Below are 26,353 nucleotides of genomic sequence, written 5' to 3'. Positions count from 1 at the left end.
ATTACAGTTGACATGAAAATATACTGTTAACAACTGTAAAGCTCTGTTTAACCCATAATGCATTGCGAATTACAGCTACATCTTGTAAAATGTTTAAACAGTAAAATTCTGTAAAATTTTTCTGTAGAAACTACAGCATTTTTTTACAGTGCGGGGCCCTAATCGGCCGCTTACCTCGCTTATTAGTTAAGTCCGCCTCTGCATTTCAACATCTATCTAGACAGAGTTCTGTACCTGTGAATGTCTGTACCTGTATTTAATGTCTCTGGCTAAGCACAGCATCAGTGGCTCAGTGGGAAATGCTGTCTCCTCGCAGCAAGATCAGCTGAGCCAGAAAGTCTTTCCTTCACAATCTAAAGAAGTATGAATTACTGCTTAATTGTCTAAAGGTGTAGCTGTGTGTTTTACTGCCTATTGATGGATGCGTGGCTGAGTTGTTGTTTTTTTTGTGGCTTTTTAATGGCTCAGTTTTGGGGTTTCTGGTTAAAGACTGGTCTCTATGTGGTTTACTGAAGGCTGAGATTGGGTAGCACTATTAAAACTTGTTCTGGCCCAGTTCAGGGCTGGTTATAAGTTACTATTTGGCTGAGATTTGGCCCAGTTATGGCTCATGTCTGTATTACAGATCTGGGCCACACAAGGACCGTAATTCTTTGCTGCATGTGGGCTGAGTGTAACTGCGTGTTTGGCGCAGAGCTGGCCCAGATGACAATTGCTATGTGGGGTGTGGTTTGAAACACAGACTCTGAGTGTCGACTTTAAGCTGATAATTCACAGTATATTGCTGTAGGATACTTTCTCAAAAATGACAAATATTACCTAGAATGCACTATTTTCAACGGTATATTACTGTTTTAATGAAAAGCAGTATGTTTCAGTCAACATTTCGTTTTTTTACACCCATTTTTTTTAACTGTAGTTAGAAAAAGTTTAATAATGAACTCTTCTAGGCTGTGTGGGGTCTGGGCTTATTAAAATTAACACAAAAGTTCTGTTACAGAAATATTGATTCTCTTTTTAACTCAAACCTTTTACAATAAGAGCCTCATACAATCATTTCAAAAGAAGAGATGCTGATGAAGATTTTCTAGTGATCAAGCAGCAGATTGAAGCTCTGAAGCTCCTGAAAGACTGGAATGACAGCGAGATCAACTGTGTTCAGCAGCGATACTGTGAGTGTTTGTACAGAATTCATTTAGTGAATTGAGAGTTAAATCAGCGCAGACAGAAAAATAAAGCAGACGATCAGGAGACGGTTTCATTATGAGTCAATTCAGCCTCTGTGTTTCATTCTGCTGATCTCAATCACATTCATCATTATTCATACTGTTATCAGTTCACATCAGATTCAGAAACCACTTCATCATTAAATCAGTCACTAATACACTTTTATTACATTTGATGATCAGTTTACAATAGAAATATTAAAGCAAACATTTTACTCTGTTTATTAAAGATTCAGAACAGTATGTGTCTAATCTAGATTTATAACTTCTGGATGACAATGAAAAACTAATTAAAAATGTATTAATATAAATGAAATGTGAGATTTGATGAGTTTGTGTGCATGTGAACATCAGAAAGAGGATTTACAGAGAGTCTCTCTCGTTTAATATCACACAGAGACACTGAAGAACCAGGACACTCAACCCTGAATCCAGCACAGAGGGGTTCAGTGAATGTGGTGTTGAATGTGTGTAAGTGTGAGAGTGTGTATGTGTTTGTGAGTGTGTGTGTGTCAGAGACACTGTAGAAGGACAGAGAGCCGGTCGACACGTCCACATACACTCCTACTCTATTAGAGAATGAACGGTCAGCAGGTATATCAGTGATGCTATCATTGTGACGGACAGTGAATCTGGTACCAGAGCACCACAGATTCCAGGATTTGTCATTGAATCCAAACTCACAGTCTCTCCCTCCTCCTTTCCTGTTGATTCCTTTATATGACACTGATATAACAACATCTTCGCTCCATTCAGTCTCCCAGTAACAGCGTCCAGTCAGACTCTCAACACACAGAACCTGAGGTTCCTCATCAAATCTCTCTGGATGATCAGGATACGGCTGAAGATCTTCCACATGTGGGATCTTTCTGCTCTTATCAGACAGAATGAGTCGAGTGTTTGCTGTGTTTGGATCCAGTGTGAGATCACAGGCATCTGAACACAAGAAGAGAGAAACATCAAGAACAACACAACAGTGAAGATGTCTGTGTGTGTTTACAGCTAAAGTCCAGACTGTCCTCACTCTTCTCAAATGTGTTCACTAATATAGTGAAAGCTGTTGAAGAGCGACTAGTGATTCAGATCTCACTAGCAGTGCTGGTCCTAGACTTCTGGAGCCCAAACAAAACTCTGTAAAAAACCCTGTCAGGCCTAAAACAGTGCAGACTAGTGTTGTGTAAAGCAGCGGTTGTGGGTTTATCATGAATACAAGTCAAGTCAGCTTTATTTCTATAACACTTTCTACAGTACAGATTGTTTCAAAGCAGTAACAGATTGAGACTGTGCTGTAAAGCAGCTCTAACAAGCCAATAGTGTGATTCTAGAGCTCGAGTCAGTTCAGTGTTGATTCAGTTCAGTTCAGTAAGTGTAAAGTTCATCAGTTGTGCAGACAGACTGTATATACAGTGTATTTGTGCTCATACACACACTCCACTGAACACTGAACACACAAAACACACAAGATAGTCCTGTTTTACATTCATCACATCTGTGTGGAGTTTGCTGTGTGCATGGATAATAATTTGATGTTTGTGTGCAGACTTACTATGAAAAAGCATGTTTTTAAAGGAGTTAAAACAGTTTTGAAAGAAGCTTTTGCGTTTTTGTGTAGAGTTTGTGGTTTTGTGTGTAGAGTTTAGAGAAAAGGAGCCATAGTTTCAGAGATTGTACACAGTAAAATCCCCAGTGTTAAATCAACACTGCTCAGAGTGTATTTGGTCCCACTCCAAATAGTGTTAAAGTAACACTGAAGCAGAGTTAAAGCTAATGAGATAATTAAGTAATTAATTAAATGATGATTGAGCATTAGTGATGAACAGCTGTTGTTAACAAGCAGAGGATGATTAAACAACTCCACAAACAGCATCACCAGCTTCACTCATTAATAACCAGACTCACTTTATTTCTGTCAGACATCTACAGAAGATCTTATTGAGAATTAACTAAGGTTTAGATGATGTTTTATTGGTCAAAAAATGATGCCACCATCATGGAGGTTGGTGTTTGCTGTAGTTGGGCTCTTGACCCTTGTAGAACTTTTAAATAATTTTGCTTCTAATTAATTGCAATAGTGTTTCACTGCAAACACTTGAACATTGCTGAAACAGAAGCTTAATGTAGCAGATTACACTTTCTGCTTATCAAAGACATGACTAACCAACACAAAGTGGTTTCTCTTGCTTGCTCTTTGATTATTGACTTAAATTCATCAACTAAAAAGCAGCCAAGAAAATATGTAAGCTTATATATAAATAATATCATGTGTTGCTGGATATATAATTATCATATTTCTACAATAATTTTGAGCTCTGTATTAAACATATAGGACCGTAACATTTCAAAAGTTGAGGAGTTTCAGGTCAAGCTTTTAGACATGAACACTTATCATATGATCCTCAACAGTGGTGACAATAAATATTTATACTGCAGTGCATGGTGGGAGTTTTTACTATGGTGTTACCCAGCATGCATTGCAGCTTGAAGAATTTTGTTGATTGTCACCATTGTTGAGATTCATATGCTGGTTCTTGATGTCTGTGTTTGTCTATACGATACAGTTGTTCAAAAATAAATTTGTTCAAATTAAATTTAAGCGTTCATGATAACTGTTGGCTGCAATGTTTTCTCATACTGTAACATCAGCAAGTTAGTTGCAAAAATCTAAAGAAAAAAAAAAGCGTAAAGTCTGGCCAGCTCACAATGATTGTCTCAACACACAGAAGCATCTACTATGTGCTCAGTGTAAAGCACTGATCTTTCTCCTTTACAACTACATATGCATTGTTGCAAAGAAAAAACTAGCACAGCAAGTCAAGTGGCAAGAGCCTAACCAAAGTAAACACTCATCTCCATGATGGTGGCATTGCTTTTGACCAATGAAGCATCAATGTTTAAACCTCTGATAATTTTCAATAAGAGCTTCTGTAGTCATCTGACAGAAATAAAGTCAATAATAAGTGGAGCTGGTGATGCTGTTTGTGGAGTTGTTTAATCCTCCTCTGCTGAGACCTTCAGAGATTTAATGTCTTTTATTTCAGTTGATTTTATCAAAGGCTGTGGCTGAAGTGAGTTGTAGTTCTTGTGTTTCTATTTTCTTTCAGTGATTCTGCTTGTTAACAGCAGGTGTTCATCACTAATGCTCAATCAGCACTTAATTAATCACATAATTATCTCATTAGCTTTAACTCTGCTTCAGTGTTACTTTAACACTATTTGGAGTGGGACCAAATACACTCTGAGCAGTGTTGATTTAACACTGGGGATTTTACTGTGTAAGCAATTAAAAAATAAAAATACAGGTCAAATTAAATCCATATTTTGACAGTGATGCTCTGCACCATCTAGCTCTCAGAAAAAAGAATTAACTAAGGTTTAGATGATGTTTTATTGGTCAAAAATGATGCCACCATCATGGAGGTTGGTGTTTGCTGTAGTTGGGCTCTTGACCCTTGTAGAACTTTTAAATAATTTTGCTTCTAATTAATTGCAATAGTGTTTCACTGCAAACACTTGAACATTGCTGAAACAGAAGCTTAATGTAGCAGATTACACTTTCTGCTTATCAAAGACATGACTAACCAACACAAAGTGGTTTCTCTTGCTTGCTCTTTGATTATTGACTTAAATTCATCAACTAAAAGCAGCCAAGAAAATATGTAAGCTTATATATAAATAATATCATGTGTTGCTGGATATATAATTATCATATTTCTACAATAATTTTGAGCTCTGTATTAAACATATAGGACCGTAACATTTCAAAAGTTGAGGAGTTTCAGGTCAAGCTTTTAGACATGAACACTTATCATATGATCCTCAACAGTGGTGACAATAAATATTTATACTGCAGTGCATGGTGGGAGTTTTACTATGGTGTTACCCAGCATGCATTGCAGCTTGAAGAATTTTGTTGATTGTCACCATTGTTGAGATTCATATGCTGGTTCTTGATGTCTGTGTTTGTCTATACGATACAGTTGTTCAAAAATAAATTTGTTCAAATTAAATTTAAGCGTTCATGATAACTGTTGGCTGCAATGTTTTCTCATACTGTAACATCAGCAAGTTAGTTGCAAAAATCTAAAGAAAAAAAAAGCGTAAAGTCTGGCCAGCTCACAATGATTGTCTCAACACACAGAAGCATCTACTATGTGCTCAGTGTAAAGCACTGATCTTTCTCCTTTACAACTACATATGCATTGTTGCAAAGAAAAAACTAGCACAGCAAGTCAAGTGGCAAGAGCCTAACCAAAGTAAACACTCATCTCCATGATGGTGGCATTGCTTTTGACCAATGAAGCATCAATGTTTAAACCTCTGATAATTTTCAATAAGAGCTTCTGTAGTCATCTGACAGAAATAAAGTCAATAATAAGTGGAGCTGGTGATGCTGTTTGTGGAGTTGTTTAATCCTCCTCTGCTGAGACCTTCAGAGATTTAATGTCTTTTATTTCAGTTGATTTTATCAAAGGCTGTGGCTGAAGTGAGTTGTAGTTCTTGTGTTTCTATTTTCTTTCAGTGATTCTGCTTGTTAACAGCAGGTGTTCATCACTAATGCTCAATCAGCACTTAATTAATCACATAATTATCTCATTAGCTTTAACTCTGCTTCAGTGTTACTTTAACACTATTTGGAGTGGGACCAAATACACTCTGAGCAGTGTTGATTTAACACTGGGGATTTTACTGTGTAAGCAATTAAAAAAAATAAAAAATACAGGTCAAATTAAATCCATATTTTGACAGTGATGCTCTGCACCATCTAGCTCTCAGAAAAAAAAAAAAAAAAACTATAATGAAATGATTTTTCAAATGTGTGATTTACTTTTTTGAAATACAAAAATACATAATTCTCTAAATATGAAAACTTTAGGTCGCTTCCATATAAAGACACTAAAGCATAATTAAGAGCTTTGAAAGATGCGGTTATTTTAAAAACAGAAGCAGAAACACAGCAAGCAGCAAAACAGATCCATACTTTCACTAAAACACTGCAGAAAACAACAATGCTGCAAATATAGTTATTTCTGACCGTTCAAACCAGGTTTGTGTCAGGACATTTTTATCATCTACATCTAGCATTATTAATAAGTATTTTAAGAGCATTTAAAAATAAACATATAATTGTTAAAATTGGGGAAATTATTTGTAGATGGCAAGTAAAGACAACAAAGTTTGAAATTACTAGTTAACTTTGTTTTCTGCTCATGATGAGAGTGTTTTTATCATGTTATTATTATGTTTGTTTTAAGCAAAATATAAAAATGGTCCAGATTCAAGAAGAAAACTCTGAACCCCATACAGTATCTTTCCTCAGTCACATGACCTTCTGCCTTACATATGTATCTAAATGTAAAAAAATAATATAGCTTGATAAAACATCTGATCTTATCTTTTAATATTCATATCTAATTGGGCTCAACTGAAGATTCTTTTTTTAAATAAAAATTCTCAGAAGCCACTGGCCTTTGGCTCTCAGGACCCAATATCCTGACTCAGGGGCGCCACTACGGATTCTGGGCCCCCTGGACAGCATATTCACTCGGGGCCTCCTGCGTTCTGAGGGGGGTGATTTGTGTCCTCATCCGTACAGATCGCGGTCTGCATTCAATCACGTTCCAGGGGAATCCCCTTCGGTAGAAATCGCGATCACGTTCCCGGTAGAGCCCTGCATGGGCTCAGATTTAGGCCCTAGCCCTAGCCCGGCCCGTGTCCAACAGCTTATCAGAATTACCGGCCCGAGTCAGACCCATGCCCGTCTATTTCCCCCCTTCTCCCAAACACACACACACACTTAAAATTATATGAAAAACAGATGATTGAAATAAATGATAAACTCTAAAGACTCCAACCTTTCTCTTTGTAACATCTTGTTGAGGTTCGATTCAAATCATAATGTAACATTATTGAAAATTTGATTTTTTTCAGTTCTAAAAATGCAAAACTTTGACAAAAATCATTTTTATTGTTATAATTGTGATTTCACAATATGTAGATATGAATCCAACTGAAAACAACTTGTGAAAAGATATCTTTCAGTTGGTCAAATAGCAAATAGTAAATAGTGGAACTTTGCAGCCATCTAGTGGTAAAAATGATATTTTTTTACTTTTGAAACTGTAATTTCCAAAATATGGGCAAAAATTTTACACTAAACCATGTGAAATGATCCATGTTATCCCCATGAATGAAAGTTAGAAATGTGGGTCTTTTATGAAGTGAATTTTACATAAAAAGCTGTTTTTTTGTATAAAAACCTATATAAAAATGTCTTTTAATTTATTTATATAAATTTAAAATATATCATAAGTCTTCCAAAAACTACACAAATGTGGAGTAAAAACATTAATAAACAGAGTAAAAGTACATTTGTTTTAAAAAAATATATATTTTGTTAAAAAAATACATTTTGTTGCCTGGGTGAGACCATAAGTGTAACTTTTTTTTTCACACTAACATAAAATCAAGAAATTATTCCAATTTTATTTTTTATTTGTAGATCTAGAAAGTGTTGACGACCGTACAAAGTCTCATGCCATTTGGAAAAAGAGAACATTTTTTTTAAATTTAGCAAACTTCATTTGCGGGTCAAAAAGACCCCGAAGAACGCACAAGGGTTAAGAGAACATTCTCATTTTTTTTGTTGGAAAGAGAAGACCTTTGTTTAGCCAATGATGTGCTTTGGTTAAGTCACGTGACATGCAGTTTTTTTCTGTGGAGCGATTTCTGATAGACTGCCGTCTCTTAGTTGCTGAAAGCAAACTAAAATGTCAGTAAAACTGCTTTGAGAAGTTTCATACATAAAGTTTCTAGGATTATTGGAGGGGGGGGGGGGGGTAAGCCTCAAGTTCATAGTCTTCCTCTCATAAGATTGCGTAATGTTGAATTTTCATGAACTGCAGTGTTTTTGGTTTTATGTCAGTGTTTTATGATACATGATATACAGTATTAGATTTGTTTTAACTGTATAAATTTGAAATTTAAATAATATTCATGAAAAATTTATTGAAATTCAAAGAATATATAGCATTCAGCTAAAAAGAATGGAATAAATAAAAGCAGAAGTTGTTGGAAAGTATGTATAAGGTTATAAGTACCGTGTTAAAGCTTATTAGACAGGGGTGCAAACTCGTCAGGGGTGAAAAAGGTGACAACCACCCCCCCACAGACACACACACGCACACACACACACACAGGTGTGTTAAAACTAAGGGCAAGTTAATTGACATAATTCACATAGCACATTTCACACACAATGGCAAGTCAAAGTGCTTTATAGGGAGAAAATGTTACACACTGCTAAAAATGCTTTTCTTACATTTTTCTGTCTTGTTTCCAGTCCAAATAATCTAATAATTCTAGTCTAATAATTAGTCTAATAATTCTTAAATCAAATAATTTTTTTTTTCCAGAAAAAAATAAGTCAAAATAATCTTGTTTTCGTAAAAAATAAGATTATTTTGCTTGTTTTAAGGAAAAACTCACTTAATTTTGACAATTTTTTTTCTGAAAACAAGACAATTTTTACTTGTCTAGAAAATGCTTTTTGATTTAAGAATTTTTAGATATTTGGACTAGAAACAAGACAAAAACATTCTCAAATCATTTTTTGCAGTGCACCATTCAAGGATAAACACCTTTATATGATTAAAAGACGTTTGAGCGACAACTCAACAAGGACTGTTGTTAAGATACATGAACTTAATCAGGGCAAATAAACCACTGTAAATCTTTATTTCAGCACTCGAATTATTGAAGCAGCTGACGGGCTAAACGCGAGGTGTTTCTCCGTCTTGAAATAGGCTGTTACAGTCATGTCAGATACATGTACGAGTTGAACGCACATGAACGCCACCACAAAGTCGTTATTACGAGTGGGAAACTTCGAAATTTCTTTAAGCCCCGAGTTTCCGATTTTGCGGCGTGTCCGTGAAAAAACGTGTCGGATGCAATGGACGCAGCCAAAGACCATATGCAGTGTCAGTAAAGTTGTCGAAATGAATAAAATGAAAACTATATAAGTTACATAGCCTACACACAATATTATTATATAATTATAATAGAATATATAATTATTCAGTTTACATCACCTTCATAAATGAAATAAAACTGAAAAAAGAAAAAACACACTGATGCACATTCTTCATTCGGTCATAAGTTGCTTGCCGTTAGCTTGTTCCTACACGTTTTACGTAGCCTCTGGAAATATGGATAGCATGCCTGCAGCGTCTAAAAGTTATCCTTCAGGAGTGAGATTGGTTGGTTGAGGGAAAGGACATTAAGGTAAGCCAATCAGAGGCAGAGTAGGGCGGGTCCATTCCTTTGCCAAAAGGGGAAAAAACGCTACAGGTGACGTGACACAGATGACATGCAGATACGACCCCCCATTACTTTTTTTACAGATCTACACAATTCACGTGAATGACCTATTTCAAGGTGAAAACGGCGAATTTCACCGAAAGGTGACAAGTTTGCACCCCTGATTAGAACACCAGTTGAATCACCACAAACATTTCTGAGGAAAAATATTAACTATAAGTAAATTTACACTTATTCTAAGTTAGATCCACTGTTGCATGTTGTTGCCATATGGCAACAAATCATAAAGTACCTTAAAATAATATTTTTTTCCCATTTTTTTTTTTACAGCACTTCAAGTTAAGCCATTCCAAGAAAAGAAAAAGAGTCAAATATTTTTTTTATAGGTCTATCATAATGCGTGCGGTAGAGGGTTAAAATATTGGTACAGTAAATAAAGTGCACAAAATCAGTATTTTGTTTAGGCAGTATTTGTGGCAGTTGATGAATCGTGTTGCGAGATTTGTCCAAAAGGCATGCGTTTTTGCGCCAATGCATTGTTAAAGGATCAGCGTGTCATGTAATATTCCCATATAAACTTTAACAACCAATTAAAAAATATTGGTATAGTAAAATTCGCTAAATTCACAAGATCAATAGAGATCAATGGAGGTGTCGAAATGCTGATCAGTTCATTCACTTCTAACACAGCACTTAATGGAAGAAGCGTCATACACATAGAGGGCAGAGCGTCACGTTATTTAAAGGGGAAGTTCACGCGTTAATGAGTAGCAAAGGATTATTAAGTAGCTGCATTGAGTACTTTTATGCCACTGATCAGGGCTGCGTTTCCCAAAAGCATCGTAAGCCTAAGAAGTTCGTAAAAACGATCGTACGACTGATCTTAATATTACGGTCCATTTCCCAAAAGCATCGTAACTTAAGTAGCACTTGAAAATCATCGTAGATCTACGAGTACTCTGGAGTAATCGTAAAGCCCTACGTGCATCGTAAGAAGACAGAATTATGAGGTCACCTGCAGGACAATCGGCAGATTACACCTGTAACTTTATTCAAGTGCAATGTGATTATAATTAAAGCTTTTGATTGTACTTTATTGCACACTTTATAATGTTTAAAAAATAATATATATATATATATATATAATGAAATTAGGCAAAATAATTAAAAAGGGCAGATAACCAAAAAAAGAAACAAAAAAACAACGCATCTAAATTAAATGACTGAACAACAACAACAACAACAAAGAAAGAATAAAAGAAGTAATGTAGTAAATGCTTCAAAGACTGGGAAAATAGGGATAAACTCATAAAAATCTGTCAATGGCTTGATGACATGCACGAAAACCAAATAATAGCTTTCTTTTTTTCTATTCTATCTACTTGTTTCTTATAAATAAATTAAAAAAATAAATAAATAATAATAAAAAAAAAAACACTAGGTTACTTTTTTCGATATTCTATCTACTCGTTTTCTTTAAAAAAAATGAAATTGCTACATGTACTGTGTTAGGCTAACCGAGACTTGTCATAGCACTTCCATGTTGTTGCTCTTTTGTTGGTTTTGATTGCTTCTATATTGTCCTCATTTGTAAGTCGTTTTGGATAAACGCGTCTGCTAAATGACTAAATGTAAATCTAAATTATATTATATTATCCGAGATGTCTGGAACGCAGCATTAGGTTAACATTTCAATAAACGAGCGTGTACTACAAATACAAGCCATTCTATAAATTGACATTTCAGCACTTGACCATCGGATAGCGACTCCTAAGTAGCACTTAAAGCATGGCTACGTGCGATTGTGTTAAGTGCATTTTTGGGAAACGCACGTGAAACAATAACGAACGTTCGTAAAATTACTCGTAGAAAACGCTCTTAAGCGCTAAGATCAATCGTTATCGAGAAACACAGCCCAGGTTTTTATATGTAGTTTGGGGCAACAAAGGGTTTTATAGGTTTGACTGAAATAATAATGTAATAACTGACACTTTAAATCAATGTTTCAAGCAACAACAACAAAACAATTGAACAAAAAACAGATAAAGACAAAAAGTAGCCATTGATAGTATCTAAACATGTATCCAAATCCAAATGTAATAAAATTAATTTATGTGTGATTTATGTGTAAATTATGTGCAAAGTCTTAGCTACTAGGGATTGTTACATAGGGTTATACATGCATCCAGTGGCAACACAATGATATTACAGATAATAAATTGTGCAAAATCTTAAGTCAATTTACAAATAATGCATTCAGATTTGTGGAACTCAAACTCCACAAATCAGTGTCGTTACTATGACATCCAATTTGAATGTAACAAGAAACTGGTGTCTGAAAAGAATATATATATTTAAAAAAAAAAAAAACAATATGGATTTCGCCCAGGGCGTCAAATTGGCTAGAAACGGCCCTGATTGTCAGTGAGGATGGCCCCAACTTTGTCTGCTTTTAAAACTAGTCTTAAAACACATTTTTATGCATTGGCATTTAATTCAGTTTGAGAGCTGTTTTTTGTTGTGTGTAATGTAGAACCTTGTCGAAAAGGACACAAATATAAGCTCAACTCAGTACATTCCGAGGAGTTTCCCCCTCCACCATCTGCAAGTTGTAAAATTAATAAATGATCAGCACTGCACCCAAGTGTCTGACCAGCTTCCTGCCATGCTCTCCTTATCATCTCGGGAGACTCATCAACAATGATAGGTTTGAGGAGAAAATGACCATGTTACATCTGCACGAATTTAAGAACAAAGAACTGCTTATTTGGAGAAGTTCCAGAAACAGATCGCTCGCGATACTGCGACCCTGTTTACCATACACTACCTATCTGATAAACACAAATGATTGACTTATAGCTCCATCTGAGCTAAGAAAATCAACAGATCTATACAACGTGACATTCTCATGACCCCCACGGACATCTCCCCTTCTCCTGCATTCCAAGAGAAACGCACCTTTTCTCTCCTTTGACAGAACAAAGAAACTCAAACTTACATAAAGGATTTTTAACAAGTCGATCAGTAATTACTGCTGCTATTAAAGCAATATACAATATATATACAATAGATATTAAGGTGGTATTTTATGTCATTTATAAGCTTGCTGTGTATTGGAACCTATGCTATTTTCTTAACCTGTGACGTACAACTTTTCCCTGTAAACAGATCACTAGTGTTTTATGTTATACGTGGTTGCTTTATTTTGATCTTTGCCTTATAACTTTCTTTTGAATAGATAGCCATGTGTAGTATCGTGTTAAAACTTATTTCAAATGCAGAAAGTTGAAATGAATTATATGTCGATTTTCAGCCTCATATGAATGATGAATACTTTTATAAGAAGTTATTAGAAATATTCCTCACATGATGGATGAAGCATTATGTTAATTTATGCATGAAGAAGAACCTTGCGCAGCGTGGCTCCACCCTACAGAGACAATGTGACTGGATCAAACAATGAATGAGATGGACTGACCTCTTGGAGCTTTAATTGAATACTCCTACTTTAGACTGATGGTGATTGTTGTTAAAGCATCAGTGACGGCTGCTGGAACATTTTCTAGGCAGGACTGAAACACATCCAACTATTTTAGCAAACATCCCGAAATGATTTAATGCTAAACAGTTAAAGTAAAAGTTTAAGAAAAAGTTAGCAGAAGGAAAACATATTAAGAAAGAATATTTTGAAAACTTGAAACATATTTTAAATAAAAATTATTGTTTGGTCAAGTTCAGGATTAAGTTTGAGGATGCTTCTCCAAGCTATTTTCAGGGTAAAATAAAAATACTTCTTTATTTTCATAATTCATAATTTATGTATACAGTGCAACAGCAACAACTGAGATTAATAAGTTTGTTTAGTGTGAAACGAAGCGGTGTTTGCTTGTTGCTGCTGGATGCTTGGCAACAGACAGCCAATCAGAAATTGAGCAGCGAGGCTCATGTCACGTCAGTAACAGGAAACGCGCGTCATGTAAACTGCAGCCGGTGAGAAGATGATATCAAAAGACAGAAAGCTTGGAGCGAATAGGAGACGGTATTATTCTTACTGTACAAGTAAACAATAACGTTAGTCTCTTCACACTTAAAAGAAATTCAAAGAAATATTCACATACTTTGCTCCTTGTTTTCTTTCTTTTGTACTTTTGTCTTTGTTTTCTCGCCTTTGTGCGTCATGAGGTTCACATGTCGCGCCTAAAAAGTCGCGACATTTTTAATAACTGGCAAGACGCAGGAAAAGCCGTGTAAGCAGGTTGCCTGCTGTTCGTCCAATCAGAGACAGTGACACCGCAAATATGCAAATAAGAATGTTAACCGATGTTTAGGAATGTACAGTGTGAAATGTCTGTTAATGAATACCCAGGGTTAACAGTTAACCCCAGGCATAGCATGAGCAGTGTGAAACGTGATTACAGACAACCCAGGATTCTGCTTATCCGGGGTTTAGGATGACCCAGGGTTAACAATTTCAAGTGTGAAAAGCCCTAGGGAGACCATTAGATACAACGATATAAATTACCTAAATAAACAGTATTTTACTGTGCTTATGAAAACGTCTTAGGTTACGTATGTAACCCTAGTTCCTCGAGGGAACAAGACGCTGTGTCCTGAAGAGGGGAGAGGGGAGGACTCGATGCTATGGAATAGCATCCTGATCCACCACATGGCAAACGCTCTCTGGCTGGAGGCCTCAGCCTCTGGAGGAAACATATACTAGGGGGTGTCTACCCACTGAAAGGCCACCGAGAAGGGCGCAGTAGGCCGGTATAGCCGCCACATAAACCCTCAGGGTGGAGTGGGTTAACCCTGCGGAGGAACAGGCCTACACAAACTCCAGAACTGCACCAATCGGGCAGTCGACTGGGTCGAGCTGGCGGTCTCCGCACCAAGAAGTGAAAAGTTCCACTTCAAGGCGTACAGTTTCCTCGTTGAGGGAGCTTTGGATTGGAGGAAGTTCTCAACAACCTCGGTTGGGAGACTGGAAGCTATGGGCTGAGCCCCCTCAGGGGTCACACCTACAATTTCCAAAGCTCCGGGCTGGGGTGACAGACCCCCGCTTGTGAGAGGAGATCCCTCCTGATGGAAAGCTCCCATGGAGAGCCGTTGAGGAGAGAAATCAGGTCCGAGAACCATACTTGGCCCGGCCAGAACGGTACTACCAGAAGCAGACTGACCTCGTCCCAGCGCACTCTCGCCAGAACTCCCGGGAGCAGAAAGATCAGGGAAAAACGTACAGACGAAGCCTCGGCCACGTTTGTACCATGGCATCCAGCCCCAGTGGAGCTGGATGAATTTAGAGAGTACCAGAGGGGACATGCGCTGTGTACTTACCTGAGTAGCGAAGAGGTCCACCTGAGCCTGGCCAAACAGTCTTCAAATTTGCTTCACCCCATCCATTCCCCGGGCCTCGGCCCCTGCTTCGACGGGATGTCTGCTCCCACACTGAGATGCCCAGGCATGTGAACTGCTTTCAGCGAGAGGAGTTTGTCCTGGGACCAACCAAGGATCTGGTACGCCAGCCTGTACAGGGGGCGTGAACGCAGACCTCCTCCTCGGTGGTTGATGTAAGAGACCACCGCTGTGTTGTCTGTGCTATCGCACCAACACCGGTGATCTCTTAGGTCTTAGGAGAAAGTGTTTCAGTGAAACACCGCCAGCATCTCCAGGCAGTTGATGTGCCACATGAGACGGTGAGTACTCCACAGACTGTGGGCAGGGTGAGGGACACGTCCGTCGCTAGCGTACGCAGCGACACGGAGCTCCCAGCACCGGGCCCTGAGACAAGAACCAAGGATGTCTCCACATGTCTAAGGCATGTAGGCACCGCCACGTGACCTTGATCATGTGAAGTGGGTTTCCCCTTGGGGAGAACCCTTGGTCTTGAGCCACCACTGTAGGGGTCTCATGTACAGCAGGCCAATAGGTATCACATTGGACGCAGCTGCCATCAGACCTGTCAGTCTCTGAAACTGCTTGACAGTGAGCGACTGGCCTTCTTTCACTCTCCTGACTGCCGTGAGGATCGACTCGATCCGAGCAGGGGACACATGTGCCTGCATCGTGGTCGAATCCCACACCACACCAAGATAAATGGTTCTCTGTAATGGAGAAAGCACACTCTTCTTGGCGTTCAGTCTTAACCCCAACACTTTCATGTGAGCGAGAACAACATCTCGATGTTGAGCCACCATCTGCTCTGATTGAGCGAGAATCAACCAATTGTCAATATGTGGATGCCTTGTAGCCACAACGGAGCTAACACGGCATCCACACACTTTGTAAAAGTGCGGGGTGAGTGCTAGGCCGAAGGGAAGAACCCGATATTGGTGAGCTTCGCCCTCAAAAACAAACCTCAGGAACTCCCTGTGAGTGGGAAGGATGGAGATATGGAAGTATGCGTCTTTTAGATCGATCGTGACAAACCCGTCATCGGACCTGAGCTGAGACACGACCTGTTTGAGCATCTTGAACTTCAGTCTGCTGACTGAGCGGTTCAACTGATGCAGATCTAAAATGGGACGCCAACCCTCGATCCTTCTTGGGAACTATGAAGTACCGGCTGTAGAACCCAGAATGTCTTTCGTGAGGAGGGACCACTTAGATGGCCTCCTTCCTCAAGAGAGTACTCTACTTCTCGTTCCATTACCAGAACCTGCTCGGGGCCCACCAGAGTGGGATTCACCCTGTTGAAACGAGGCAGAGGAGAACCAAATTGGATTCTGTAGCCTCTCTCTACAGTATGCAGGACCCATGGAGACACATTTGGCAGTAGTTTTCACGCTGCCAAATAGTCTACTAAGGGAACCAGTCTCTCAAGACTGGCCTCTGGTATAACCAGGGCGGCTAGCTCGGTGTCCTGAAATGGCACGCCGGCAGGAGACGGCCAAACTAGCTGCTCTAGAGACCCCTGAAGGGGGTGGCGAGAATCTCAGCTCCGCTACGTTTCCGGGCGGAAGAAGCTCGCTGGAGATCGCTGCGCCCTGGAACACCGTAAGTGGCAGGGTTGGCAGACCGATCTCCTGAGGGCACTGAGGAGAGACAGGAACCGTGTACGCCACTCTTCCCCAGAGGGACCTGCCCTCATAAGTTCTGGGCCATGGGCACCAGGACTGCCTCAGCCAAAGTCTCCTATTGAAGCGACTGTCCTCAGACTCGCGTCATCTTCTAGGAAGACTAGACTGGCAGAACCAGAGCCTGCAAAGCAGGACCCAATGAGACACGCTTGGCAGGGGCTTCCACACCGCCAGGTGCCTACTAAGGGAACCAGTCTCTGGAGACTGGCCTCTGGTATAATCAGAGCGGCTAGTTCGGTATCCTGGAACGGCACACCGGCAGGAGAAAGCCAAACTCTAGAGACCCCCAAAGGGGTGGCGAGCATCTCAGCTCCGCTACGTTTCCGGGGCGGAAGAAACTGAGATGTGTGCTCGCTAGAGATCGCTGCACCCTGGAACACCGTACGTGGCAGGGTTGGCAGACCGATCTCCTGAGGGCACTGAGGAGAGACAGGAACCGTGTATGCCGCTCTTCCCCAGAGGGGCCGGCCCTCAGAAGTCCTGGGCCATAGGCAGCAGGATGTTTTAGCCGAAGACTATCCAGCGAGAGTGACGGTCCGCAGATCTGCCTTCTGCTAGAAGGCCTCGGCCCGGGAGCGCCACTCTGACTCCAACATACTGGGGAGTACGAGAAGTGATGCTCCCTATATGAGGAGCTGGAACACGGTTGGGGCTGCTCCGCCCAGCAGCCCCTGCTGACCACATCAACCTCCTCAGAGGAAGAGAGGTAAAACATTGTGCTCTCACTCAAGAAAATCCCATGTTTTCTTAGGCTCCTTACACATACACATCTAACTTCTCCTAGTTAGATGAAATAGATCATTTAATTCCTCAAAATTAAATGGAGAAAAATAACCAAACAAGTAAACATGGTCTGCTATGAAAAGGATTCATGAAATGTACGAGAATGACATGCCTCGGCAACGCGTGCTGCAACAGTGAGCTCTCACTCAAAGGGGGAAGAACCGCACCGCGGGCTTCCAGCCCCGAGCGAGAGCGCTAGATCTGGGGATTGCAGGTGGAGATAGGGCGAACCCATCTCCAACCCGTCCGCCAGATCTATGTGCGATCCCCGCGATCTCATTCGCCACCGTGCCTCAGCAGTGGCGGACCGGAACTGCGAGATCATACGGCGGGGAGAAGCAGGATCAGCCCCCCCTTTTTTTTTTTTTGAGCTGACAGCGCAGGAACACTGCTATAATGACAACCTCATTCATAATAAGCTTGTGCAAACAATGCTCGTGCAAACACTGCAATTTTACAAAGCTCATCGACGCACTTCACGTCCACCTCCTCGGAGAAAGACAGGAGGAGCGTCGAGCCCTCTCTCTGGGGGGGAAGAACCCGTGGGGCTTCCGAACCCAGAGAGTGGGCGCTGGATCTGATGGGAAGGAATAAGATAGGGGCTCGCCCATCTTCATTCCCTCCACCTGATCCATCTGCGATCCCCACGAGCACAGCCGCTGCTCCGCCTCGGCAAAAGCGGGCCGGTAACGCAAGGAACGCAGGTGAAAGCTCCCTCATCAAAGAGAGACAAACGCTCACAAGCAGACCACACACTGACTGTTAGTGAAAAACACACAGCCTGTAATGCAATCTGCTCTCGCCCAAATGCTAGTTTTCTCTGCACTTTAGACATTGTGGAGCTTATTTCAAGTGACAAACAACACTAAATAAGACTCACCACACAGATCGACAGACACACACAGAGTAGCGGTTGCTGAATGACATAAGCTGACGCCGGTTCCACCGCACGTGCTTTTATGCTTCCTGGCCGTTACATCACCCACCCGTGACAAGTGTAATCTGTCCTTTGGACAGATCACACATGTATCAGAGCGCGGTCACGCTGGAGGCGTTCCCCTAGCATTCTCGGACGCAGCTCGAGTTTCTGAAGAGGAACTGTATTACTCTATGAAGTAAATTGACACAATTATCTAGTAAAGTTACAGAAGTTACTTAGTTAAGAGCAGTGAGTGATTCTCATGTTTTTCTTTTGTTTGATTAACATTCTTAACCTAATGTAAGAAGTGCATGGATTCATTATACTGACACACATCCAATATTTTCTTAACTGTTTATGTTTATTTAAGACGTAACCGACTGTGTTTACTTAGATACTCGTCAAGACACATATTATTGTGTATATTTGCTTGAGAAGATGCGAAAGTGAATGACCCAATCTTCAATGGCAAGATTTTTTGTTTCTATTTGGTGTGCTATTTATACGCAGAAACTGACTTTGGCGTGCATATGAGACGCAATTGTTAGGTTTAGGGGTGTGGGGAAGGTGCGTATCATAAGCAAAACTGATGACACAGCAGTCAGAATCTCAGGATGATATGAACAAGAGCACAGCTGATTATGTGTTTTGGAAAATTAATCCTGGTAGTGAGAGACAAAGAGGAATAGGATGAGAAAAGAAAAATGAAGGGGACGAGGTGAAAGGTCATTTGTTGCTGATGAAATATAAAGCACTATAGTTGACCGTCTTCTTGTGGATGGAATGATCATAAGGAAAGCTGCCTGCAGGCTCATCTACAGAGTTTTACAGGACTCGCACATTACAATTACAATACATAGTAGCAGTACTTCAGATGAGAGAACTTTCACTGTTCTTTGTACTGTAAATCCTGTAGCACTCACCCTCAAACTCATAACTGTTGAACTGATTTGTAGCCAAGTATTTCTTACATGTATTTGTGCAGAACTGAGAGTCGACTGTCGAGGGGAGGCAGAGAAAGTATTTTCTCAGAAGACTAAGAAACTGTTATAGTATAACAAATAAGGATATTAGCAATACTGTAATGCAGCTTAGCAGAGGATGATGCATTTATTTATTTATTGCTGTACAGTAACAGTACATTCCAATGTGTGTTTACTGTATATTCAGTTGTTTGGTCTTTGAACTTTTCTTTTCTAGTGATTTTCATCTGCTGTACACTACAGTAGTGTAATGAAAGTAATAATTTCTTAAAGTTTATTGGTGAATTTCACTGTATCTGCACAACTCTATTCATGCTGCATACTGTAACAGACATTGACTTGCAAAATGTCTCCTTTTTCCCAAAAGGAGGTTTTTGTAACAGTGTTTTGAATTGATCTCACTAGTGTTCTCTAGTCAGGAAAATAGTCTGTGTATTTGACAGCTTTGTGTGAATTGTTTCATGAATTGTGTGTTAGCAATCATGAAAAACTGTAAAAGTCATATTTCCACATGACTCCTTTAAAGCTGAATCCACATATTGCTGTTCTGTTTACATTATGTAGTGATTTGCTTCTTAAATCATCTTTGAGAGCAAAGGAGCCCCTTGGTGGTGACCGACAATGCTAACTAGTTAAAAAAGACCTTATAGACCTTATTAACCTGATAGAAAACAATTAATGTCTATGAGATGAGATCAGTGATACAGTCAAACAACAATCTGTGTGTGTGTGAGATAGAGAGTGTGTGTATACCTGTTTTTCTATTCAGGTGGTGACTTAAACCTGAATACACACAGACTCATGGGGACTTGTGTCACGGTGGGGACCTAAATTGAGATCCCCATGGGTAAACAAGCTAATAAATCATACAGAATTAAGTTTTTTGAAAATCTAAAAATGCCTGTAGTTTCCTGTAAGGGGTAGGTTTAGGTGTAAGGTTGGTGTAGGACAATAGAATATACGGTCTGTACAGTAGAAAAACCATTACGCCTATGGAGAGTCCCCACAAGGATAGCGAAACAAGCGTGTGTGTGTGTGTGAGTGTGTCTGTGAGAGTGTGTGTGTGTGCGTGTGTTTGTAGACCTACACTTTCGCAGTCCTGCTGTCATCATGATCTCTCCTCCATGATTCACACTATAAACACATTAATGTAAATATGCATCATTCACACACACGTTCAGTATGTCAGTATTAGTGTTTTACATACTTGAGTATCTGCAGTTTATAGTTTGGATCCTCCAATTTGTGGTTGAGCAGCTGGACTCCTGATTGTCCTGGGTGATTGTAGCTCAGATCCAGCTCTCTCAGGTGTGAGGGGTTTGAACTCAGAGCTGAAGACAAATAACCACAGCCTTCCTCTGTCACCATACAGCCAGACAACCTACAGACACACACAGACAGATCATCTACAGACACACAGATCATCTACAGACACACACATATCATCTACAGACACACACAGACAGATCATCTACAGACACACACAGTCTGATCATCTACAGACACATGGTCAGATCATCTACAGACACACACATGGTCAGATCGTCTACAGACACACACAGTCAGATCTTCTACAGACACACACGGTCAGATCATCTACATTCACACACATGGTCAGATCATCTACAGACACACGGTTAGATCGTCTACAGACACAGTCAGATCTTCTACAGACACACATGGTCAGATCATCTACAGACACACAGGTAGATCGTCTACAGACACACACATTCAAATCATCTACAGACACACACAGTCGGATTATCTACAGACACACAGTCAGACCATCTACAGGCACTCATCAACATTGTGACCAGTTGACTGTAGATAATCTCTTATATGCAGTGTTGGGCAAGCTACTTGGAAAATGTAGTGAGCTAAGCTAACAGTTACTCTTCTTTAAATGAAGCTTAACTACACTAAAGCTACAGCCCTGGGAAATGTAGCAAGCTAAGCTACGGCAACATGCCAAAAGTAGTTTACTACATCCAAGCTATTTAAAAAAAATAAGAAAAATTTCTATTGAACCAACATCATACCAAGTCAATGCTCTCTCAGTGATCAATAAAACTGTCAGTCAAGCAGATAGACAGGCATAATAGTTCAGTTTAACTGTTTATTCAACAGCTGTTCCAAACCAATTTGGCAACATAATCAGTATCAAATACAGGCTGGATTGACCTCAAATTGTGACATAGGCAAAATACATTTTTGCTGTTGGCCGGAAACCTCCTATTGGTAGTTGGTATTGTGGCTTTATTGTATACAGATACATTTATATAAATGGTAACACTTCACAATAAGGTTCATTAGTTAACATTAGTTAGGGTTAGGGTTAGGAGTGAGTGATCTAAGAATGAACAATACTTCTGCAGCATTTATCTTAATGTTAATTTCAACATTTACTAACACATTATTAAAATCAAAAGTTGTTTGTTAACATTTGTTAATGTGTCTGTGGCGTCACTTACTGATCCAGGATCAGTGATCCGTAGCTGTTATATTTCTGATTTGAGCTCGAGTTTCAGAATGCTTTGGAAAATGTAATGTTAGCTTTTGTTGACGCTACCGCGCTACTTGATCAAAAAAAGAGCTTAACTACCGAAAAGCTATTTGATTCAGAAAGCAGTGACGCTACCACCACGCTACTGAGAAATGTAGTTACTACTTGTAGCAACGCTACTGCCCAACACTGCTTATATGTCCTTAATACCTCAGTATCTGTAGCTGACATTTTGAACTCTTCAGTCCATCAGAAATAAACTTTACACCAGAGTCCTGAAGGTCATTGTTACTCAGATCCAGCTCTCTCAGGACAGAGTTTGAGGATTGAAGAGCTGATGACACAATTTCACAATGCTGATCTGAGAGACCACAGCCAGCAAAACTGAAAAGAGAGAAGAATACACACATCAACAGTCAGATCATCTAAAGACACACAGACAGATCATCTACAGACTGTATGGATCGATACATTGATACGATGTCTGACGATACAATGCATCGATGACATGCGTAAAATACTGATATCTGTAGTATAAATAGGCACCTTTATTTTGGCATTGTCCACATTTTCATATAATGTCTGTCTATGCATTACCGCCAATGCGTGCGTTCTCGTTCAAACTCAGGTATACAGGACTTGATATAAGGACTGCCCGAAGGCACAAGGCGAGCATAAAAAACACTCGGAATTGTTTGCGGAACAGTAAGCGCTGTGTGAGTTTTCTGCGTACACATCTGAAGCGCACGCACACAGACAGCCGCATCTACATCGGCACCGCACGAATTGAGCTCTCTTCCGCTTTTTTGTTCATGGATAAATAAATACAGACAAAATTACATCAAAATGTGAGTTTTGGCGAATATCCAAGTAAACACAGCCGGTTACGCATATGTCTCAACGTAAACAGTTGAGAAAGAAAACGCATGTGTATCAGTAGAGACTATATTAAATCAGTGCTTTTGTTCTTAAAGTGAAAGCAAACTAATTAATCTAATGCTGTCAAAGAAAAATACAAGTGCTCACTGCTCCTGACTAAATAACCTTTGTAACATCAAAAATTATTAATCTTTATTTAATTTATACAGTGAAGACTATAGTTATTTTACATTTGATTAGGGATGCACCGATACCACTTTTTCCAGTACTCGCCCGATACGATACTTTTATTTTTGGTACTTGTCGATACCGAGTGCCGATACCGATACTGATATTTTCATTGTATTTGTACATTTTTTAAATATTGGGTACAGAAACCAAAAGAGTATGTATAATGTTAGTTGGTTAACTTAATTTATCAAATAGATACAGTCAAACCAAAATTTATTCAGACACCTTCAACATTTCTCACATTATCACAGTTTATTCGCTTTTTTTTTGGTAGTAAAATATAAATATATATTTAAAATATAAATATATATATAGTAAAATAGTAGTTTATGGTAGTAAAATATGACAATAACTCAGAGTTAAACTGTGTCAGAACAAATTCAGCTCGATAATATCAGATAACTTTGATAGAAAGGTATGTGATGGATTACATTTTTTTTTTTTAATTATTATTATGCAAACAAACATAGTATTTACAGGTAACAAATCAAATACAAAATAACCAAGGTCAACAAAACATACATGACAGCCAACATGATTTGTGTGAGTGAGTGTGTGTGTGTGTGTGTGTGTGGGTGTGTTTGCGTAAGTGTGACTGGGTGTTGGGGGTGGAAGTATATAAATAAAAGAGAGTGCAACAGACATGACAATAGCAAAAAAAAAAAAAAAAAAAGTAATGATAACAATAATAATATTAATAATAGCATTAATAACAAAAATTAGAGGATGGAGGATGAGGAAGGTTATAAGTAATAATAGTAATAGTAGCAGCAATAACGATAATAAACGTATTCATCCGAGACAGGGGGTGGTTGGGGAATCAGGAGGAGGACAAATAGTAGTAATAATAGTAATTAAAGCTGCAAGCAGCGATGAATGGGCCCTCGCACCCGGGCTCACCGCCGACCGGTTGCTTCAGGGAGAGAGGGAACGGTGAGCAATATGCATTTAAAAAGGCAAACATAGAGGAATATGTCAAAGTTATTTATATGTGCCAAACCTGCTGCCAGCTGGTGGCGCTATGTCTATAACTGAATATTGGCATGTAGATGTCTTCAGGGCAGCACTTTTATCAAACATATGAAGTTTGATGCAGATTGAAAGTAGTATGTTTGAGTTACTATAAAGCATGACATTTCCTATTGCCAAAAGGTGGCGCTATGATTATAACTGAATATTGGCCTTTAGGTGTCTTCAGGCCATGACTCTTACCAAACATGTGAAGTTTGGTGCAGATTGGACATTGCATGTTTAAGTTAGTGTAAAACAAGTCATTTCCTATTGCCAGCAGGTGATGGTATGTTTATAACTGAATATTGGCCTTAAGATGTGTTAAGACCATTACTCTTATAAAACGTGTGAAGTTTGGGACAGATCGGACATCGCATGTTTAAGTTAGTGTGAAACAAGTAATTTCATGCTGCCAGCTGGTGGCGCTATGTATATAACTGGAAATTGACATGTAGATGTCTTCAGGCCAGCACATTTATCAAACATATGAAGTTTGGTGCAGATTGAACATTGCATGTTTAAGTTAGTTTAAAACAAGTCATTTCCTGTTGCCAACAGGTGGCACTATCACTATAAATGAATATTGGCCTTAAGATGTGTTCAGGCCCGGACTCTTACCAAACATGTGAAGTTTGGGGCAGACCGGACATTGCATGTTTAAGTTAGTGTAAAACAAGTAATTTACTGTGAATAAATTTAGCAGAAAATATTTTAACCAATAAAACATCAACATCTGATCCTCTGTGATTCACAGTAACAGCAGGTGTTCATCACTAATGCACAATCATCATTTAATTAGTCTCTCAATTATCTCTTAATTACCTCAACTCGTTGAGGTCTTGGGATTTGACTCGAAACTTGCTTGTGACTTGAAAGTAATGAGTTGGTTCCTCCTCTGGTGAAATCAGCTGCTGAGTTCATGGGTGGAATAAACACATGGCAGGACTTTACTTTCTGACCCTGGATTTGACACCTCTGTTTATGACAAGAGTGCACCTGAAAAAAATCTACATCATGACATGAATTCTGACCTTTGTCACAGAAAGTCTTCTTAGTTGCCTTTTTCTCTATCACGAATTAGAAATCATAAGAAATTATTTATCAGTAGAAAACTTAAAATTTCAAAATTCATCCTTTGAAACCCATTTTAAAATCAGACATTGCATTACCATGTAAATGGTACATTAAAATCATGTTACAAAATATTTTCATTCATGAATTATAAAAAATTAAGTTTCGATAGTGCACTATAATGTCTCTGTTCAAAACTGTGGGTGACAGTTAAGGGGTTAACTAATGTATTTTTTGCTAGTTATTAATTTAATTTAAGGGTCATTCTACAGAAACGTCCACTTTTGGTACAGCAAGATGTCTTAAAATGTATTCCTTTTCTAACATTTAAACTTAGACCACATTATTAGATTACCTTTTGACTTTATGAATACACATAAATGACAGCTTAATGATATTTTTTTAATATTTTTTGTGCATTTATTTAAAGACCACATGTAACTTTTTTGTCACTGGTGTTACCTTACTTCTTTGGAAATATGAAGGTTTTTATGAAATATTATTTCTCGATTTCTTTCACCACATGTAGTCAGTTGATAATGCAACAAATAAGGAGATTATGTTTTATTTATTTTAATCAGGTTTGTTAAAAGTGTGATTGAATGATGTTAGTTCATTTGTGCAACCATGTATTTGCTATAACAATGAAAATATTTGAAAAACAGTTATATCCAGGATATAATACTAGCATAGTACAAAACTCATCCATGGCTCCCAGCATGCATTGCAGCATGATTTTTATTTTCTTTTAATGGTGACCATTTTTGAGGTTCACAAGCTGATTCTTGATGTCTGTGTGAGTCCAATTGCTGCCATAGATTGAAACTTTTTGTGGACAAACTGTTTAGAAACTTCTTTGTTAACTGAATGTCACAGATTTTACTATAATCAATGCAACATTCATTTAACCAGAGATTAGACACACAACGAGTCTGTGTTCACTCTCAATGAGATCAGTTCACTTACAGATGACCATCATTATAAATATACGACAACCAGCTACCGATCACTTCCTCTGGGTTTTGAGCTGTAACAAATATGTTTGAAGAACACATGGTTACAACAACCAGAGAAAAAAACATCTAACACAGAAGTCTGTGAAAGTTCAGAGCACTCATAATTGTTAGTTTTAAAAACTTAAATGTTTTAAGGCAATCGGTTTACTCAAACGGTTTGTTACCCTAACTTGTTGGGTTTTACAGTGATGAACTGTTTGCCTACTAACAATAGAGTTAATGTTACTCAATTTTTATAAGTAATTAGTTATGTAATTTAATGAAAAATATTAGGTAGACATTACCTTACTTCTTTGGAAATATGAAGGTTTTTATGAAATATTATTTCTCGATTTC

At 38.8% G+C, this 26,353-nt stretch overlaps 1 pseudogene; it reads right to left on the bottom strand.

Moving 5' to 3' along the window:
• Positions 1–1,366: 1,366 nt before the first annotated feature.
• Positions 1,367–26,353, bottom strand: part of LOC131524708 (NACHT, LRR and PYD domains-containing protein 12-like) — a 183,473-nt pseudogene continuing 158,486 nt past the window's right edge.

The sequence above is a fragment of the Onychostoma macrolepis genome, chromosome 01 (genome assembly GCF_012432095.1).
Source record: "Onychostoma macrolepis isolate SWU-2019 chromosome 01, ASM1243209v1, whole genome shotgun sequence".
NCBI classification, from domain to species: domain Eukaryota; kingdom Metazoa; phylum Chordata; class Actinopteri; order Cypriniformes; family Cyprinidae; genus Onychostoma; species Onychostoma macrolepis.
Note: the sequence above shows the minus strand (reverse complement) of the source record. Positions and strands in the feature narration are given on the sequence as shown.